This window comes from Bidens hawaiensis, unplaced genomic scaffold (assembly GCF_021521415.1).
Source record: "Bidens hawaiensis isolate Kalapana, Puna unplaced genomic scaffold, B.hawaiensis_p1.1 tig00046187_1, whole genome shotgun sequence".
Classification (NCBI taxonomy): Eukaryota; Viridiplantae; Streptophyta; class Magnoliopsida; order Asterales; family Asteraceae; genus Bidens; species Bidens hawaiensis.
This window is the reverse complement of record NW_027498239.1, coordinates 117904-135917: the sequence shown is the minus strand read 5'-3', so window position 1 is coordinate 135917 and position 18014 is coordinate 117904.

The window sequence follows — 18014 nt, the reverse complement described above, 5'->3', positions numbered from 1 at the left end:
ATTTATGAGTCTAAAAGGTAGTGCTCTGAGTCTAGTTTTCAGAAAACCCAACCACGCCTGATTTGGAGGTGTTTTGGTTGCTCAAACGATTTAAATGTGATCAAAGGTCAAAACTGGTAATGGACAGATTGTAAATTATGTTTAGACAACTGTAACTGAATGTTACAGTAGTAATTGGTCAAAATTCTTAACACTAAAGTGTACTAGCTTGAGTCTAGTTTCTATAAAGTCCAAGTTTGTAATTTTTGGACGGGTAAAAGTTAACTTTTATTATTTTACAAAACTGAAGTGCAAATCTGAATTGTGAGACCTGCTATTAGGTTGTTTTGTAATTATCATATCTCATGAACTACAAGACCAAATGGGTTGGTTCCACCTCTGGAAGTCGACAAGTTGAGTTAAGAACCTAACCCAATTGGTCATGCATTAATTGGATTCTTCATTTAACGGGAATAACAAATAACATTCTGTTGCGCATGATTTTGACTGCTGTGAGTTTACTGTAATGTTTTGATCATTGTGAGAAATCTATATGGAATAAAAATACAATAAAAATAGGTCTGGAAACCTAACTCATGTATGTTTTTGTGACGATTTTTGATAAATTAATTAATATGTTATGTTCTGTTGAATAGAGTAATCTTTCAAGTAGAAATCTGTCTTGATAAAATTAACTGCTGAACTACATGAAAATACATGAAACGTGCTTGTTGCTAGATAATTGCTATGTTTTTGACTAAATTGCCCTTGTGGGGAACAATTGCTAGTAATGTACAATATTAATACTTGACACGTAAGTAGTTGTTCACCACATGTAACGTATCACCAATGTGTTTGTTGAGTCACACACAATTCACAAACGAAACACGAAACGTATCTTATGCATAGGTATTATGTGCCGAGTCTAGAGATTCAATAATAGTTCCAACACTTAAAAAATCTCATTCTTGTTTTAGAACGCTAGTGAGGATTTTCTGTGACGCGCATCCTTTGGTTGACTTGTTTTTGAATTCTTCGCAAACAGTGAGTTTCACGTTCCCCTTTTACTCTTTTAAACGCTTTTACTTAGGGGAGAATACATACTCCAAAACGCTATAGATTTTGTTATTAGTTACATATCACTTGTAAAGGCTAAGTGGCAAGCGAACCAACTAAAGTCCTTCATAACATCGAACCGTTTAATATTGGATAATAGCGGGTCACTGTTGAGTAGTACTACTGGGTTTGACAAACCCCACCCAACGCTAAACTCGACTGGAGGTCGAGTGGGTGTAATCTTGGCTAACACATTACCATGGTCGTGGTTGACATGGTGGCAAGGCAATTGATAAACAGTCAGCTTCGGTGTCGAACACTTAGTAATACTTGTTGTATAGGCTAGCTACCTATCGATATATAATTGACTTAACATTATCTGGTAACGCAAACGCAAAACGCAAAACGCAAACGCAAACGCTTTATTTATATAAACGTGTGAACTCACCAACCCCGTGTAGACACTTTAAGTATGTTGTTCTCAGGTAGCCGAGGCGGGCGCGCGGTATAGGAACATGCATTACACTGAACTCTATCGCTTTTGCAAACTTGATTTTAAACTGTTATTAAATGGGTTTTAAGTCGTCCTGCGTGACGCAACACTTGGTTTATGATTTTACGCTTCCGCGCTTATTTACACTTAAATGTTTCATGGTTTGAAAACTTTACTTATGATGTTTGATTATAACTAATGATTCCGATCCTGTTAGTTCACACCCTCTGACGGTAAAACTCCGTTAGTGGATTTTGCGGGTGTGACAGACGGGGAAAACAACGAGACTAGAGGCTCGGTTTAACCAATCTTCGTTTAATAAACGTTATAAACATAAATTATTATAAAAGAAAGTTATTTAATTGTGTTAAAAAAATAAATAACAAAACCGGGTCCAGGGGGCTCAAACCCGTGCCTGGACCGGTTCTAGTGTCTTAACAACTTACGCACCACCATTGGGCTAGTGTGTTAATTTGTTAGTTTGTATCAGTTCGTTTATATATAAACAGTTACTCCCAGAACCCTCATTCAACAAACAAACCCTTGATCTTAAATCGATTGCAAATGTTTAATGTTTGTTAAAATTGGTTTAGGGTTATCGTTTCTGGGCTGAAAACGATCTAAAAACATAAATCAATTACCGATGACGATGATGTAATAAGGGAGAACGGCCGTTTAGGGTTTGCGGCTTTAGTATGACTTCAAATTTATCTTACGCTGCTTATCCGTTGAAATTATGTTAGGGTTTTGTGTCGGCTGGTGGTAGAGGTGGTGTGTGCAAGTTTAATTGAAACATAATCGAGTATTTCTAGTGTTACAAGGTCAAAAGAGCCGCGGTTCATTATAGTGTGATTATGAATCAATTAGCTGTCCTAATTAAACGATTACCATGTATAGAATGTCGGTAAATGCGTTTAAGGTAAATAGAGGATTTGGTAAGATCAATTTTTGTTAATTATGCCATGAATTAAGGTCCAAGCAAAAGGGGGGTGTTGCGTCGTTGGTGGTGGGAGAGGAAGGAGAAGGAGAAAATTTGAATAATATTTGCAGTTTGGTCCTCAATCTATGGTTGGTGGTTCAAAAGTATATTAAAGTTGGTTAATGGGTTAATTTTATACATGACTCATACTTATAATAATTAAACAAATAAAATAATAAACACAAATGCACGATTTATTGATAAAATACCCGAACTCGAACCCGGGTTGGGTAATGGTTACAAAACCGAAAGGGAATGGAAAACCCGAAATGTTACAACATTCACTACTTTAGGAAATTTGGTCCCGAAATTAGAAATTAAGCCGTAACGAAGAGGTGTGGGTACTTGTACTCCATTTGGTCTTTACGTTCCCAAGTGAACTCGGGACCACGTTTATATTCCCAACGAACTTTGACAAGCGGAATACGACTACGCTTGGTCTCTTTGTGCATATGATCCATGATTTCAACGGGTTTCTCGATAGCACGCATAGATTCATCAACTTGTACTTCGTCAAGGGGTATGTGGAGATTCCCCTAGGCTAAGCACTTCTTGAGATTGGAAACACGAAAAGTTAGATGAACATTGGAGAGCTCTTCGGGGATATTGAAACTACGCAACTTTACCAACCCTTTCAACGATCTCTAATGGGCCAACAAAATGAGGAGATAATTTGTTCCTTTTTTCAAAACGAACTACCCCTTTCCAAGGAGATACATTAAGGAGAACTTGGTAACCAACATTGAAATAGAGAGGTTTACGACACTTATCGGCGTAGCTCTTTTGACGGTTACGAGTGGCAAGAAGATTTTGACAAATAAGAGCGATTCGATCAGATGTTTCTTGAACAAGCTCAGGACTGGTGATTTTCAATTCACAACCTCACTCCAACAAATCGGGGAACGATATTTTCGGCCATAGAGAGCTTCAAAGGGTGCCATGCCAATACTAGCTTGAAAACTATTATTGTAGGAAAACTCTACAAGGGGTAAGTGAGTATCCCAATTTCCACCAAAATCTGGTATGCAAGAGCAGAGCATATCTTCAAGAGTTTGGATCGTTCTCTCGGATTGACCATCGATTTGCAGGTGATAAACAGTGCTTAGATAAATACGGGTACCCAAAGCAGTTTGCAACGATCTCCAAAAATGTGAGGTAAACCGACCATCACGATCAGAAATAATGGTCAAAGGAGTTCCATGGCGAAAAATGATGTTCTTGACATAGGTTCGGGCTAATCCGCTTATGGAGGACTTTTCTCGGAATGGTATGAAGTGATCTGACTTGGTCAAACGATCAACAATCACCCAAATACTATCATTGCGGCTTTGAGTAGTGGTGAGTTTAGTAACGAAATCCATGGCTATGTCTTCCCATTTCCAAACGGGTATCGGAGGTTGCTCGAGCAAACCAAATGGCTTTTGATGCTCGGCTTTAACCTTAGAGCAAGTGAGGCATTTAGATACATATACCGCGATATCTTTCTTCATTCCCGGCCACCAAAACATGGTATGAAGATCGGCATACATTTTTTCCGCACCGGGATGAATGGAATATCGTGACTTATGAGCTTCATCGAGGATGAACATGCGAAGACCGTCATGATCGGGACCCATAAACGGTCCAAATAATAGAGTAAGCCATTACGTTTGGCTTCAAGTTGGAGTTCGGCGCCACAAGACATCTCGTCGTGTAGGTTACCCTCGGTGACGGAGACGTGTTGTGCGTCTAAGATGCGGTTTTGGAGGTCAGATTGGATGGTGACACAATGGAGCAAGAAGGATTTAACATGACTCTTACGACTAAGAGGATCGGCTACGACATTCGCTTTCCCGGGGTGGTAGCGAATTTCGCAATCTTATTCGCTTAACAATTCGACCCATCGTCTTTGTCTCATATTGAGGTCCTTTTGGTCGAAATTGTGTTGTAAGCTTTTATGGCGGGTGAAGACCACACATTTTGTGTCGTAAAGGTAGTGTCTCCAAATTTTCAATGTGAACACGACCGCACCAAGTTACAGGTCGTGAGTCATGTAATTTTTCTCATGCACCTTGAGTTGACGCGAGACCTTGTCTCATTGCATAAGAACACAACCAAGACCTTGAATAGAAGCGTCACAAAAGACAACAAAATCATCGTTGCCCTTGGGAAGAGCAAGGATTGGAGCATTGCAAAGCATGTCCTTAAGAGTTTGAAACGCTTCCTCTTGATCGGAACCCCATTCGTAAACTTTCCCTTAGTGGGTTAATGCGGTAAGGGGTGAAGCAATCTTCGAAAAGTTGCGGATTAAACGACAGTAATACCCTGCTAAACCAATAAATGAACGAACCTCCGTTGGAGAGGACAGGGTCATCCAATTTTTAACGGCCTAAATTTTAGCGGGATCAACGTGAATACCCTTGTCGTTAACGTTGTGGCCCAATAATTGAACTTGCTTTAGCCAAAATTCACATTTCGAGAACTTGGCGTAAAGTTGTTCCTTTCGTAACAAGTCGAGAATGGCGCGCAAATGGTCCTTGTGCTCGGTCTCGGATTTCGAGTATATCAAGATATCTTCGATGAAAACAATCACAAACTTGTCGAGGTAGGGATTACAAACACGATTCATAAGGTCCATGAAAACGGCAGGAGCATTAGTCAACCCAAAAGGCATATTTCTAAACTCAAAGTGGCCATAACGAGTACCGAAAGCGGTCTTGGGTATGACATCTTCGTGGAAACGGAGTAGGTGATAACCCGAACGGAGATCAATCTTTGAGAAACATGCGGCTCCTTTGAGTTGATCTAAAAGATCATCAATACACGGAAGGGGATAACGATTCTTAATATTAATCTTATTGAGCTCACGATAATCGATACACATACGAAGAGTACCGTCTTTCTTCTTAACATACAAGACGGGTGCGCCCCATGGAGACGAACTCGGGCGAATAAAGCCCATTTCCATGAGTTCTTGGATTTGGTTAGAGAGTTCTTGCATCTTAGAAGGTGCAAGGAGGTAAGGTGCTTTGGCTACGGGGTTTACTCCAGGTACAAGATCAATACAAAACTCCACTTGGCGAATGGGAGGGAGTCTGAAAACGTCATCGGGAAAGACTTCGGGGAAGTCGCGGACGATCGGGATGTCAGAAAGTTTCTTTTCTTCACCAGATTTGTGGTGGCGTGCGCTAAGAAAGTGACATACTTCTTGCGTAGGTAATGTTGGGCTTCGAGGCACGACATGAGGTTTAGCTTTGAGAAGGGTCTTTCTCGGCGAATATTTTGAATCACGCCCCCATCGATAGGGATTCGAATAAGTTTCTCAAATCATATGATTTCGACATGGTGGAAAGAGAGCCAATCCATACCAATGATAATGTCGAAGCTTCCCATTTGCATAAGAATAAAATCGATAGAGAATATTTGGCCATTAAGAGTAATCGTGCAATTCCGAATGACGGAGTCAATAGTGATCGAACTACCGTTTGCTATCTCTACCGTAAAGGGCTTAGATAATTTACTATGGGGCACATCAAGTATGTATTAAAAATCAAAGGAAATAAAGCTCCTATCGGCTCCCGAATCGAATAATACCGAGGCATGATGCTTATTAACTAGGAACGTACCGTTCACCACGTCATTCGAGTTTTGGGCTAATAAAGCATTGATGGTGAAAGCTTGTCCTTGAGTTCCTCGAGGTGCTTTGGTTTGAGAGGTAGAAGCTTGAGGTGTTGGAGCTTGATAGGCTTGCATGACCATGGGTTGAGCTTGAAGAGTTGGAGGAGCCATGAGTTTGGGTACTTGGGGTTGATAAGTTTGCACTTGATAGGCTTGGGAGGTGTAGTAGGGTTGTGGTGCAACATAGGCTTGGTGGGCTTAAGCGAGTCGAAGACACACGTTACGGAGGTGATTTGGGTCACCACAATTGTAGCAAGCCCTAGCGGGGTTAATAATTGGAGCACGAGGGATGGCTCGGTTGGGTTGGTTTGTCGGTGCGAACCGCGGTGGTGCAGCTTGCATACGAGGTGCTTCTCGACAATATTGGGTGAGGTGGCTGAAACAGTTGCAATTAGTGCACACTCGACAAGTGGCTTGGGTCGGGTGGTGGAGTCGACAAGTGTTGCAATATGGGTGTGGGCCGGTGTAGGGCTTCTTGTTTGGAGGGGCTTGTTGGGCTTGTGGTTGGGCTAAGACATAATTTATGGGAGTTGGGATTTCCCTTGTTGTTGCGGTAGTGGGATGAGTTGTTGTGGTTGTTATTCTTTGAGGCTTCGGGCTTAGAGGATTCAGGCTTGGATTCCTTAGTGGGCTCAGGTTTGGGCTTATCATTGGGTTTCTTAGAACTCTTTCTCGGCAAGGTCCCGGCCTTAACGTGGTTCTCAGTGAGGGTACCGGCTAAGGTGATGGCATCATGGAGGGTTTGAGGGTCACGACTTAGGACGGAATCTTGGATTTGCATAGGCAAACCCGAGACGTACTTGTTGTTTGCACGTTCAAGGGGAGTTACCATGTGGGGGATGAGAAGGCTCAGTTCATGGAACCGATCATTGTAGATGGTGTCATTACCACTTTCTTGTTTCAAATTCCAAAATTCCTCTTCCAACTTGCGAAGCTCATGTTTCGGGCAAAACTTCTTGAGCATGAGTTTCTTGAGGTCATCCCATGGAAAGGCCATGGCAACCTCATCGCCAAGCGTGCGCTTCTCACCGTTCCACCAGTTTAGGGCAGTCTTCTTAAGTACGCTTGAGGCGTAAGTGGTTTTCTTTTTCTCGGGACATTCACAATGGAGGAACACGCTCTCCATTTCTTCGAACCATTGGAGGAGAAAGGTACCACCGTCGATACCGAAGTATTCGGGCGGGTTAGCACCCTTGAATTGCTTAATGGAGCAAGTAATTGGGTTCGGAGTTGTGGATGATGAAGAAGAATTCACAGTTTGCAATTGAGAGATGATCATTGGGAGGGCTTCCACGATGCCCTTAGCAATGTGGGATGACATGTTGTGGCCGGAGTTGCTGGTGCGACGGTTACAGTTGATGAGGCAAGAAGACATATTGCAGGGGTAAAAGGTGTAAAATTCTTAAGACTCGGGTAAATGTCGCAATTATAGAAATTGACGAAATATTGTAATCGTGCATTGGGATTGGAATTGTGTTTGAGGTTGAAAATTTCATTACATAGGGTAAGTTGTGATTATACAAATCTTGTCATTTTTAATATTATGAAAGCCTTACTTAAAATGTAAAGGGGGGTTCATTTGTTGGTTAGGGCTACATGAATCACCATGGGTCCTTCCAACAAAATGTAAAACTTTACAAACTCAAATAAAATCATTTAAAATCGAATTTATGGGGGTGTTGAGGTAGACGGTTTAAGTAATTCGGGAATCACCCCATATTTACATACTTCATCCATCCGTTCAACAAAACACAATACGGGAAAAACCGAGTTTGGCCACGAATCACCGTGAATTCGGTTAAAAATTTAAGAGTGTGATCGTCACATGACCACATTTGATACAACGAGGGTAGTAGATTCGGTTTCGTTTGATGTGATATGCTTTGGCTTAATAAGTTTCACACCCTTACCGAACACTCCAGGTCGGCAACCGGGTCTCGCGATTGATTGAGATTTATGCGCATTGTACTTCCTTAGGCTCGCAAGCCTTGGTGTCAAGGGTTCGGTAAACAAGTGCGTCCCTATTACAGTTTACTACATATCCGTCACACGAATCTTCCTCAAGGAGAGGGGAGGGAAATGACGGGATTTCTTAAGGAATTTCCCAATTTTTTTAAATCGTCCTAAAGTTTTGAAAACAATTTTGAGAGTGAGGCATAGCCTCGGATTAAGTGTGTGCTTTTGGGTACAATTGTATAAGATGAAAAATATAAATATCCTAAGCTATGTACAAAAATATAAACAAGTAGGGTGCACGTATAGGGACCCTAAGCATGCTACTAGGTCGTTACGTCTAACCACCTATCTTATAGCCTTCGGCTCTGAGACCAATCTGTCACACCCCAATCTACGGCGGAACATGCCGGGGCGCGAAATTGAGTGTATCATAGCTCAGAAGACACTAAGTAAAATACATGTGTCAATATCTAAATTATTCATTCATATATTAAGATTTATAAGCACAAACATTGTCTCAAAAGAAATACCGTTACATTTAAATACTCGAAACATAAATAACTTAAAATAAAAGTGTTCTTCATTCATCAAGCAACCTAAGGTATCATCTAACTTACAATACTTGATTCATCCAATAAAGCTACCTGCGTCATGTGTGAAAATATATATTTTTGTCAACATAAAGTTGAGCAAGTAAACCACAGTTTTTGAGTATATATAATAATAAAATGACAATTCAATGAGATAATTGTAAATCACTACAACTAGTATAACAATAAATAAAAGTTGTCTTTTCAACTGAATCGTATTGATAACGGTTTACTCCGACGGCGTATGATCATACTAACGAGGATGAGGATGAGGATGAGATACCAACCACCACAACAAAAGTAAACACATAGTCACATTTACACGTATCATCTAATCGAGCAATTTCAATAATCGCATATATTGGAACCGTAGTGAAAATCTATAACACGTTTGATTGTGAACGCAAAACGCCCCAAAACTTCAATCAATCAATCAATCAATCATACCTAGTGGTGTCCCACCAATAGCAAAGCTATAAGTAGGGTCTGGGAAGGGTGGGATGTAGGCACACCGTTCCTCTATCCAATGCGATAGAGAGGTGGCTTTCAGAGAGACCCTTAGCTCTTGGCTACATATGTATGCGGAAATATAAAAGGAAATCAAAGTTCAGCTATAGTATCATTGATAGTAGCACGTAGTAAGAATGATAATACTATCTATATATATATATATATATATATATATATATATATATATATATATATGAAAAGAATATACCATAATGGTGTGTGACCAAAATAAGGTAAATATAGGCCCCTAAGGTATTCATTTCTCTCAGAAAATCCTTATCTTTAATTCTACTTCTCCAAGAATCCCTTTCCCTAACCATGTCCTCTGAGAGATTTAGGTCTATCAAATCATGCCTAATCCTCTCATCCCACGTCAATTTAGGTCGTCCTCTACCCCTACTCCCCTCTATTGTAATATTTTCTACGGATCTAACGCCCCCAAAACTTAAAACGGTAAAAAGAGGGATGTGAATTTACTTGCCTTTAATGAGGGATAAACGATGACGAGATAGTAAAAGAAAAGGCTAGGATGGAAAACGATCAAGCTCCTCGAGATTTGCCAACAATTAATCCTATTTGTTAACGATAAAGAGAGTTAAATATAGTCATAACGAAATATTAAGGTTTATGACGGGTTTCGGTGTGGTTAAAAATATTGAAAGTCACATTATCGTTAAAATATAAAGGTTATTAGTATATTTATAAATGTTGTTGTTGTTGTTATTATTATTATTATTATTATTGTTATTATGTTTGCTTCCTTTATAAAAAAATTTTTATAAAGTGATATAGAAGTTGTAAAAAAAACTAAGACGAAAACGAGTATTTATAGTTTATTAAGCGAGTTTTCATCACACATATATTCATATGTATATATGTATATATATGTATAAATATGTGTGTAAAGGCTTAAAAATTAAGGTTAAAAGACGGGGAAAACAACGAGACTAGAGGCTTGGTTTAACCAATCTTCGTTTAATAAATGTTATAAACATAAATTATTATAAAAGAAAGTTATGTAATTGTGTTAAAAAGAATAAATAACAAAACCGGGTCCAGGGGGCTCGAACTCGCGCCTGGACCGGTTCTAGTGTCTTAACAACCTACGCACCAGCCATTGGGCTTGTATGTTAATTTGTTAGTTTGTATCAGTTCGTTTATACATAACCAGTAACTCCTAGAACCCTCATTCAACAAACAAACCCTATATCTTAAATCAATTCGAATGTTTAATGATTGTTAAAATTGGTTTAGGGTTATAGTTTATGGGAAAAAAACGATCTAAAAACATAAATCAATTACCGATGACGATGATGTAATAAAGGAGAACGGCCGTTTAGGGTTTGTGGCTTTAGTATGACTTCGAATTTGATCTTACGCTGCTTCTCTGTTGAAATTATGTTAGGGGTTTGTGTCGGCTGGTGGTAGAGGTGGTGTGTGCAAGTTTAATTGAAATGTAATCGAGTATTTATAGTGTTACAAGGTCAAAAGAGCCGTGGTTCGTTATATTGTTTATTATGAATCAATTAACTGTCATAATTAAACGATTACAATGTATAGAATGTCGGTAAACGCGTTTAAGGTAAATAGAGGATTTGGTAGATCAATTTTTGTTTATTAAGCCATGAATTAAGGTCCAAGAAAAAGGGGGTGTTGCGTCGTCGGTTGGGGGAGAGGAAGGAGAAGGAGAAAATTTGAATAATATTTGCAGTTTGGTCCTCGATCTATGGTTGGTGGTTCAAAAGTATATTAAAGTTAGTTAATGGGTTAATTTTGTACATGAATCAAAGTTATAATAATTAAACAAATAAAATAATAAACACAAATGCGCGATTTACTGATAAAATACCCAAACCTGAACCCGGGTCGGGTAATGGTTACAAAACCGAAAGGGAACGGAAAACCCGAAATGTTACAGTTGTTCACTTAAATCTTATAACAAACATTCAAGTATTTCTGTGATATGATTAAGTTTCAATTAAAGCGCATGATATCAGAAATTATCAGCCTCTAATCTTAGTTCGAGCTTAATTTGATTTTTACCATGTCACCCCAAATTGACTTGAACCACTAACCTGCTGATCAAAATATATGATTTTATAGTACTTAGCAATCTTAGCAAATAATCCCCACTACAAGGTATACTCTTGTTATCAGGCAATACATCAAGTTTCCTTTACTATGAATGAGTTTGCACGAGTTCATCTGTAAGGGAGGAACAATGTATGACTTAATCGAAGAACAATGTATGAATAACAGTATGTCTAACATCGTATTTGTATTAAGACGCGTGCAAGGGAGGAACAATCTATGACTAACAATGTATTTGATCAAGTCAGTAGTGAATATGTACGAAGTATAGCAGTGATCAAATTTATTGACCTATAAAGGTTCGCTCTTAAAGCATTTTAGTATTCAGATTATGAATACCTAGATGATAAAACGCATAAAGACTCACAGTGTTTGGAAACATGAGGCATCCCATCAATACAGGATTTGAGCCATAAGACCATACACCATTGAAGTGTTAAACATTAACTAGACGCTTTGTTTTGATTTTTTTTTATTTTTGATTATCAAAAAGACATAAGGCTTGACTACGACAGGCTATTACATTTCTGCATTCATTACCAAGACTTTTGGAAGAGACTAACACTTCTTTCAATTTGGCAATTTTTTGTGTTTATATCACATACTTTACCCTGATTGTTTGTTTAAGACCTACCAATGCACCAATGCAGTTAAGCACACAGTCTTTTAAGCCTATTTTTATTCTGAAATTTCAAAATAAAATTATCAATGTACTATCATATTCTCTTTTTTTGCTTCAAAACTCATTTTGAGGAGCACAATTTTTAAATGTTTTTGTATTTTATCTGTACAAACAAAAAGCAAAATATTTTTTTTTACTTTCCCATTTTCTCCCCTTAAACACCAAAATATTAAAAAAAAGAAATAACAAAAACAAAACTATACAAACAAAAATAAAAATGATTATCCGAGATTAGGGATATCAACAAGAGAATTTAAACCATTTATACCAAGAAAAAATTTTAATCTTGTTTTATCAAATGTTTTGGTAAAAAGGTCTGCCTTTTGATAGTCCGTGTGCACCTTCCCTTTGTCAATTAGTTTCTTTCCATAGCAGTCACGGATAAAGTGATAACGAATATCAATATGTTTAAGTTTAGAGTGGTGCACAGGGTTCTTCGTAATACATATAACAACAAAGTTATCAATAAATATGGGAGTAGTAAGAAACTTCAACGCGTAATTCCACAAGTCTTTCTGGATCCATAAAACTTGTGAACAAAAACTTGAGGCTGCCACGTATTCAGCATCTACCGTTGAAGTGGAGACTGTTTTCTTCTTCTTACACTGCAGGGAAACAAGATCGGCTTCCTAATAGACTTTAGCATTGCCACCGGCGTAAATGTCTCACCATAATCAACCACTTGAGTTTGAGTAAACATTTTGCTATAAGTCTTGCTTTATAATACCCAAGTTTCCATGCATATCGTTTTTCTAATTGAAAACCCACTTACTTCCAACCGTTTTGGAGTTAAGAGGCGGTACAACCAAATCCCATACTTGGTTATCATGCATGGATTGCATCTCAACATTCATAGCTTCAAGCCATTTGTCATAATCGGATTGTGACATTGCATCATGGTATATGGTGGGTTCATTCGAATCTACCACATAGCATCCATTCATGAAAATATATCTTCCGGGTGGATTACTAATTCTACTAGATTTGTGAACGTTTTATGTGTCTTGATCAACCATTTGATCATTCTCAAAAACCTCTTTCTGACTGCTAGTATCAACCAAACGTGTATTGGCTTGTGGTTCTCGGTCCTCTATCAGTTCCACCGTTCTATTAGGTCCTTCCATAAGGAACTTAGTTTCTAAGAAATCTACCTTTCGATCAATAAACACCTTTTACTCGGTTGAGTTGTAGAAATAATATCCAATAGAGTCTTTTGGGATATCCTACAAAGATACACATAGTGGATCGGCTTTCAAGTTTGTTTTGGGTGTTTTGCTTAACATAAGCCTCACAACCCCATACCTTTAAATAGGAAAATAATGAAACCTTTCCATGCCACATTTCATAAGGTGTCTTGTAGACTTTCTTGGTTGGGGCCATAATTAGAATAAGGTCCGCGGAGAGCAATGTGAAACCCCAAAATGATAGAGGCAATGTGCTTCTAGCCATCATAGATAGAATCATATCCAATAGAGTTCGATTCCTCTTTTCGGACACAACATTATGTTGTGGTGTTCCGGGTGGAGTGAGTTGTCAGATGATCCCACAACTCCTAAGATGATCTTGAACAGCATCACTAAGGTATTTACCTCCTCTATCAAAACAAAGTACTATGATGGTTTTATTGAGTTGATTTTCTACTTCATTTTGGAAGACTTTAAACATTTCAAAGGCTTCATCTTTGTTTCTTAACAAGTACACATACCCATAAAGACTATAATCATCGATAAAGGTATGAAGTATCTTTCACCATTCCTTGTCATTTCCTTAAAAGGACCACATACATCCGAAAGTATGATACCTAATAAGTCTTTTGCCCTTTCGTTAGTTACAGTAAAATGTTCCTTGGTCATCTTTCCTTGAAAACAAGATTCACACTTATCAAGTGAATCTTCATTTGATTCCAAAAGACCATTCTTTTGAAGTTTACATATGCGATCTTTGTTTATATGACCAAGGCGATAATGCCAAAGATAAGTCTTACTCAAATCTACTTTGAGTATCTTGGTGCTTGATTGGTACAACATGTTATCAAGGGATGTGTTATCATGAACTAATTCATAAATGCCATTAGACGGCATTGGTTTAAAATAAAAGACAATATTCATTAAAACACAAATACCATTGTCTACAAATTTCAAATCATAACCACATTTTCTTAATAGAGAAAAGGAGATAATTTTCCTAGTTAAACTAGGAGCAAAAAAAATGTTTTTCAAAACAACTTCTAAACCACTTGGAATCTTCAAAATGTTGTCTCCTTGGGCTTCGACAACAACATTTAATTTGTTGCCCATGAAGAGAATTGTATCTCCTTTCTTGAAATGCTTATTTCTTTAAAACTCTTTGTTGATGCGGAAACGTCTTTAGCTTTCGTCTTGTTTGTGGTCGTTTGATAGTAGGGTTAACAACTGGGTTTTCCAAAGAAGATGTCTAGCATATATGTTATAGTGGACCCGTATATGTCATCGAAGTGGTGACTTATTCTGTATATGTATGTGGTGATATATGTGATGACTTATATGGCTTCGTGTTGCCGCATATGGATTGATGTACATATACGCATGATTATATACGCTGCATGGTTATACGTTGATGATGACTGCACCTATACACTAGGTAGCTTCTGATGTTGTTACTCTATATATATGTGTTAGTTTTATTTTGCAGGATTTTGGATCATTGTTCTTTTATTGTTGTATTTTCTAATCCAATAAGCTCGTGTGCCTAATTGTAATATTTTGTATCGAGTCAATACTATCAATAAACTTCTGGCTTAAACGATATATCTATCGTGTTTTTAATCTTTTATTGATTTTCGCTCAATAAAATAAAGAGTTGAATCAGTTGTTCGTAAACGTCGTTACATGATTTCGATCCGTACCATGAACTTGTAATTGGTATGAGAACCGTGTGGCTCCGTTTCTACTTGAGAAACTCAGTGTTTATCTTGTTTATATCGTTTTTTTGTGCATTTCGTGTCATTGAAAACCGAAGATTGATGATGACATATCTATGGAGGTTGATGATTACAAGTCTTAAATGTTTATACCTTATCTTCACATGATATATTTCAAAACACTATCATACATATATAATTAAGTATAAGTCGTATTCGTTTTTGGTTCTACATACTTATATGAGCGAATAATAGATTCGACATATACTAGCATACATGTTAAGAGAACATAGACGAAAATGTTATGTATACGCTAAACTTACTTGCATATTGATGACTCAACGATACGTGTTGGAGATAAGAACTTTAAATTCGAAGATCGGAATGCGATAGTAGTGCGGATGAATGTTTAAAGATGATTTTTGTTTTGGATGACCAAGTTTAAACCATTATTATTAAAGATTCAAAAACGTAAAGTGTTTAAACAAACAATACGAAGCAAAATCCAAGGGAGGGTCTGTTGATGCATGAAACGTCTTTAGCTTTTGTCTTGTTAGTGGTCGTTTGATCGTAGTGTTAACAAACGAGTTACGCAAAGAAGATGTCTAGCGTACATGTTATAATGGACTTGTATATGTCATGGCGGTGGTGACTTATTGCCGTATATGTATGTGGTGATATATGCATGGATTGTTTGCTGATCTTATGCATCTACTTGTTCCCACATATTGATAGATACATGACGTATGCGGTTGTTGGTAAAAGTATATGTGATGACTTAAAAGTACATGTGTACATATACGCATGATCACATACGCTGCATAGTTATATGTTGATGATGACTGCACTTATACGTTGGGCAGTTGCTGATGTTGTTACTCTATATGTAGGTGTTAGTTAGTTTTACTTTGCAGGCTTTTGGATCATTGTTCTTTTATTGTTGTATTTTCTGATCCAGTAAGCTCGTGTGCTTAATTGTAATATTTTTTATCGAGTCACTACTATCAATAAACGAGATATCTATCGTGTTTTTCATCTTGAATTGATTTCCGCTCAATACATTAAAGAGTTGAATCAGTTATTCGTAAACGCCGTAACATGATTTTGATATGTATCATGAACTTTTACTCTTGCAACAAATTGCAAACATGAGATCCACATCTGGTATCCAATACACATGTGTTAGAAGAAATAACATTTAAGATCAATATGGATCATGAAAGTTGTAATCGAGGTTTTCCCCGCTTTATCCTTCCATTTGAACTTACCCTTGACGTATCCCTTACCTTTAGCAACCATTGCTTTAGGTTCCGGGTGAGGCCTCTTCACCGATTGGGTTTGTTCCATACGACAAGTGTGAAGCGCTTAAACCGTTTTAAAGCATTCCACTCAATCTTGAGTAAGGAAAATTTCCTTTAGTTTGGTGACCTTGTCATATGCCCCATGATTTTCAAAGTCCTTTTGAATCTCGGGAATCATAGTTCCCAACATGAGGTAAGAAACTTGCACCGAATCCTCGGTGTATTTTAACCAATCGTTATAGGCATTTAAATCATCAATGTTTGGTTCGTCGGGAATAGGATCTTCCAATATTTAGGATTTCTTTTCTTGCTTGAGAACAATTCTCAAGTTTCGATACCAATCCATAAAATTTTTGTAGTTAAGACGATCCTTATCAAGTATAGCTCTTAGTGATAGGTTATGCACGGGTGGGATAATTGCGTTAGGTGGATTGTTGATTGCGGGCATCAACATAATTTAACAAAGCTCAATTTTTGTATTTTCGATATCTTTAATCAATTTTAATCATGTATACCCTTTATGTCTCCAAGACAATTAATGATTAAAATCTAGAACCTGACGTTACATTCAAATAGTAGTTAGGTGACCTTTATCCTGCTATTGAATTAACAAGGTAGTCAACGTTTGACGATTGCAACCCTTTGCAACTTCTAGTTTTATAGGATCGGTTAAACATCTCATTTTTAGTTGGCATGTTTAATCTCATCAACACCATTGTATGCCATGCTTCGGTGACCCTATTCACATGGTTTCCAAATTAAGTCGTCCTACTTACACACAAGTGTGAATTTGCACACACAAGTGGTCAGGTAACCTTTATCCCACAAATATCGCAAACCCACCTCAAAATCACAAGTTTCCTCCAATGTGGTTAGGTGACTTTATCCCACATCGAGTCCCAAGTGATTCGAGAGTCGTATAAAAGGATGGTGTTAGACTTGTCTTAAAAGGGATTTAAATTTTAATAAAACCAATTTTATTACCTAATGATTTCTAAGGAACCAATTTTATGCAAGTTGTTATTTTTTAAGTTAACAATCCATATGCAATACATAAAACAACCAAACATGAATAAATAAAACAACCACAAGTTCATAATCATAGCCACCTAAACTTGACAACACTTGTTGACCGAAACAAATGTGCCAAAAGGTCTCTCTTCAGGGATGAGAATGACACAAGGCATGTGTCGGTGAACTCCCACTTGACCCCGCATCCAAATGCTTCAAGTTTCCACCTTGTGTTGTGACTCTTCCACTTTATTTGGGCTTCCTTTTGGGTTCCAACTTAAGCTCCTAGCTCTCTTGGGCCTCCAAGTTCAGGGTTTGGCCATTGGGCTAAAATCCCATATTGGACTAAGAGGGGTCCATTAAGGCCCAAAACCAATGTAACATCCCGAAATTTCTAAAATAATATTAATTATATTATTTATTGTCAGTGAGAATGTTTACTCGGGTTAGCGGGGAAATAATTAAATAAAGTAGGAGTTAGTATGGGGCGGGCTAATGTTGGGTAATGGATATGGGTTATGGACTTGGTTCATGAAGGAAAGAAGGAAGAGACCATGGGCTTAAGCCCATGATCCATAATTATATAAACCTTAAATTCCCATTTTTCCATTCATTTCACACATATTCCATACACCACCCAAAACACACACTTAGCTCTCTCTCCTCCTACTTTCTCTCTCTAGCCGAAACCAAGAAGAAGAATCGATCCTGGCCCGAGGTAATGATAGTATGATATTGTAGAGATCCAAACCTGTTAGATTTAGTCACGAAACGACGACCCGACACCGTTAAACGGTTGAGGTCACGAGA